General features: G+C 38.9%; 1 long non-coding RNA gene across 1 annotated transcript; it reads right to left on the bottom strand.

Annotated features, from left to right (window-relative positions):
* Positions 1 to 546: 546 nt before the first annotated feature.
* LOC146633814 (uncharacterized) lies at positions 547 to 3,707 on the bottom strand. The gene is made up of 5 exons (XR_014906163.1): positions 3,488 to 3,707; positions 1,896 to 2,158; positions 1,631 to 1,802; positions 1,126 to 1,246; positions 547 to 821 (listed from the first exon to the last, which is right to left on the bottom strand). It is a non-coding gene; the product is annotated as an uncharacterized LOC146633814 (long non-coding RNA).
* Between the last annotated feature and the right edge of the window lie 832 nt (positions 3,708 to 4,539).

Below are 4,539 nucleotides of genomic sequence, written 5' to 3'. Positions count from 1 at the left end.
ATTGAGTTTCATTAAGTTTCTCATGTTGGGCTGGGACATTAGGCTCCATGGTTTTTGTCCTCCACATGGAGTTGTTTTTCTTTTTTTCTTGTAGTCTGTTAGCCGTCTTCATTTAACCTTTGATTCCAAACTCTTTTTGTTTGTCTTGATTTTTTAACTTGAAACACTGCAAGTGTCTCAGGGGAAAAGCCTAGCTGGACCGGCTGGACAGACAGAATCACATCACATAGAATCACATTAATCCTTCCCAACTGCTTGTCTATGGACTGTGGGAGGAAGCCAGAGTATCCAGAATGAACCTGGTACATGCAAACTCCACACAATGCAGCCAGGCTCTCCACAGGTCAAACGTAAAAACTTTCCTGGGTACAAACCATGCTGGAACTTCAAATGTCTAAATAACACTGAGCAACTTGTGTGGTGTATCTTGCAAATGTAACAGATGAACATTTCCAGTCAAAGTGCTGAATAGTGGATATCTTTAAACCGTACAGTGAAGACTTCCTCTTGTTTCATTGACCCGAGGACTGTCCTTCATGCTGCCAACATCAATGCCATACACTTGATGGTCTGGATGAATGTGTAGAAGTTGTCCAATGCCTTATCAAAGGACACGGCAAATTAAAAAATGTGCCTTGAAAAGTTTTGCCTTGTCAAAACCTGCATCTCCCATCTGTGTCACACAGGGAATGACCTTTTGATCTAGGACAATGTAGAAACTTTGGGTAGAAACTTTGGATGATGTTCTTTCTTTCTCCAACCCACAGGACGAATGGCTGAGTGGGGCCAGCCTTAAGAAAAGCCTCTGTGCTACCTCCCACCTGAGGGAGAGAAAGAAACCAAGTGATTCACATTAAACAAAATTGATAATCTGATGTTGAGCCATTGCTGTTTGAAATTATGACAATATTAAAATGTTTCACTCCGCGCGCACAATTATTTTTGTTTCAATGTGTACATTTAGTTTTAATAGAAACAATGACATGTCAGTCCTGCAACACCAAGCTTGTCTGGGATAGATACATCTGCTGCAGGTTGGATCACCTTGCCATCTTAAAATATCAGCCGTTGATAATTTGCATCTGTTCTCATCAAAAGAGAAATATACAATTCTAAAAAGCATACCTTGATGAATTTCATTAGGTGGTGAGCAGCATCTGATGTGCTAATCTTTGAAGACGTCCTTCCCTTAGATGATGGAGTGAAGTGAAGCAGCAAAAGAGGGCAGCCGCCTCGCAGTCCCAAACTACAGAATAGAAATTAAGATCATCACAATTACTGTCATTTAAAGGACCACAGCAGTCATTTTTCCACGTTATGTAATACCATGATGACATTTTAGACACCTGATAATTTTTCTAATAAGGCAGTTTTCCAGCGCCTTGGTATAAAAATTCATTTCTAGAGACTTAAAATCTTCTGGCCACCAAGTGAAGTAGATATCGAGTCATAACAATAGTAAGATTATGTAACTTTTTTTGTGTTCAAACTACATTAAATGTCATTTCAGGTTTAACATGTTTGTAAGCTTGTTTTCATACCATACAGAAATGAGTGATATATTGTGTTGTGGGAATTAAGCAAATGCTGTAAAGGCATGCAAAATCTACCATTTCCAACTTACACTTACCAGCCTCGTTAGAGTAACGCTGTGCAGAAATGAGCAGCTCATCCAATTCTGTACTCTGGGACAGATTTTTGCAATCTTTGATGATCCTTGGCTTGAAGAATGTTGGCCACTTTGCAAGGAACTTACCAGACACTTCCTCCCCAAAAAACAGCATTGTGAAGTCTTGGTCAATCTTAAACACAAAGTGTAACAACAGAAACAACACATTAACAAGAAAACAAACAAAGGAACCACAAAGCAGTCATTAAATTATTTTATGCCTTACCAAGCCAGGTGTATCCAGAAATCTTGGGAAAAGGTCCAGGACAGTAGAAGCTATGGCAGGTTCTTGAACCACTTTTTGCCTATGTTGAAATGTCACCTTCATGTTGTCTTTGACATGTTTCATGTCAGTTGAGTGCCTCTTCCTTGCATTTATCACCTGACAACGGCCTCACATTTGAACACAAGTTGCGAAGAGTCTTGGGGCTGTCTTGAAAAGCTGACTTTGATTAGTTCATCTCTTCTCGGGAACCAGCATATCACCACCTGCCAAGAGTAAAATAAGGTCCAGCATATAACACCATTTCTTTGCAAAATATCTAGCATGTCTAGTCCCTTTAGACTGAGTTAAAATAAATTTTGTTAAGAAAAACATCCTTGGTCCATTTTTTAAGTAGTACAAGCTGTGTAACATGACTGCAATACAGTATTCTCTCAACTATCACAGGGGTTAGTAGGAACCATATTTCTATTTTATTATTTTTTATATATTTTAAGTGATAAAAACCCTCCCCACAAATATTCCTGACAATGTAGCGTTTGGTTTGTTCGTTTTTAAATTTCAAATATTGTATAACAAGACAAAACTGCAAATATGAACGCATCCCCCCCTCTCCCTCTTAACTAACCGATGCCTTTAATTGAACTACCAAATTAACACAATGGTCCTCTCTTTCTGGTCAGACACTTTGCAGCACTTCTGCTGTAATTTTATTCATATTTAACAAAATAAAAATGCAGAAATAAGTGTACACATTAGTTTTTGACTCTCACTGAACTAACAAAGCCAATCCCTCCACATGTTTGTACTCTCTTGTTACCTCGGCCAGGTCCGCGGCTCTGAACCGTGGTAATGACACCTCTGGCCAATATGCTGGGTTGTCGGGCTTGTAGCTTTACTGTCAGCGAACACAGTGTACAGTCGAATCTTAACAGCTTTCTTACAACCAGGCACTCATTTTGGCGGCAGTGGTTATTATTATATTTACATGCGCTCTTCTTCCATTTCTCATCGGTAACAGCTCTTACTTTCTCCCTCTCTCGCGCTCAAACACACAACGGGAGGGGCAGTTCCACACGTTCTCCCCGCAGCACGGACTACACTACCCATGAGGGCCGGTAACACTCTGCCCTCATTGCCTTTATATTAAATCATTTTTGGATAATGACAAAAAAAAGTCACTTTAAGGGCCAAATTGCATTATACTTCTTCACCTCACCTGACGTGGGCCGCAAGTGGCCTTTGGGCCACGAGTGGCCTCTGGGCCGCGAGTTTGAGACCACTGACCCTAAGGCTTTGGCAGTTTAATTCGAAAATAAATAAAAGGCATTTAATAAAAACTGTGAAATATATTAACATGTAATATTCATTACAGTCTGCCAATAGCCAGATTATGCTAAATGAATATTAGGAAAGAAACTGGTACTTTGCAGAGTTCTAGCTAGCAGTAGCCCAGCTTAACAAAAACAGTTAAAATTCAAATATGACACTTAAAGATGATGTATTTTGATATAAATACTATTTCTTTTACTAGTTATCATGTTACTTGTTCTAACATCAATCTAAAACTTAATATTTAACCGAATAAAACTTACCGCATCAGCAAGAAAAAATGGCGACCGAAGATTCTGGATTGCGAAGCTCCACAGGAAATGAAGGTGTGGTCTAATTTAACACCCACAGTGTTAAAATGCAGTAACGACTAAAATCTACACTTACACTTTTCAGGAATCAACTCCCGATGTGTTATTTTAACTCGATTAAGTGTTGAACTAACTCGGAACTCTGTTGAAATCTACTAACACTGAAAAATCAACACTGGCATTTTTGCTGTGCAGATGGTGGATTCCAGCCAAGGACTTTCTTGCTGTGCGACAGCAAGACCATTTCCCCCCAAGAAATGTCCCCTTCTACTGCTGTAATCTTATGTTAACTTTCTCAAATAATGCAGGTCAGCACACACATTAGTGCTGGAACTGGACTTACTTGCTTAAGTTTCAGGTTTTACGTGAATAGTGAGGCACAGATCCAAGAGATGGTCATCTGTGAGTCTTAGACCCACCCAGCATTGACATGGATTGTTTTGCTAACCTACAGCAGGTCTATCTGGATACTCAAACATCTTGGTGGAGGTGTGAGAAATGCACTAACTAGAAATGATTGTCCCACTTTTCGTATAGATTTTTTGCTGTTGTTTTCTTTATTTCAATTGAGACATTTTGTCCTAAAATACCTGAGTTTTTATTGTCTTTTCGAGGCAATGTTTATTTTTTTGTTGTTTTTACCTAAATGTACTTTGTGATTCACAAATGTTTTTCATTATGAAGCTAATGGCGGCATTGTCCGTCAGTTAGGTGCAGTTTGGTTTGTGAGTACAGGAGAATTATGCAAAGATTTTACACTCAGTTTCATACACAGTCTGGAAAAACTCTTACTAGCTATTACTGTTTTTCAGTTCTGTGATTCCCTCTACTCTAAATCTGAGTAAGTCCTATTTTTATGGTCGGGTTAGACTTCTGAGTGATAATCCACAGGAACCCACGAATATTAAAGATACTTTGACACTGTTCAGCTGTCGTCATACACATTTTCTAATATAAGTTTTAACATTGCATTCACTTCTAGTGAACTTTTCGCATTTTGTCAT

This window comes from Diplotaxodon limnothrissa, linkage group LG4 (genome assembly GCF_057381915.1).
Source record: "Diplotaxodon limnothrissa isolate DT_005_m linkage group LG4, D_limnothrissa_male_GT1.1, whole genome shotgun sequence".
Taxonomy (NCBI): domain Eukaryota; kingdom Metazoa; phylum Chordata; class Actinopteri; order Cichliformes; family Cichlidae; genus Diplotaxodon; species Diplotaxodon limnothrissa.
The sequence above is the reverse complement of the archived record's forward strand: the minus strand, read 5'-3'. Positions and strand labels throughout refer to the sequence as shown.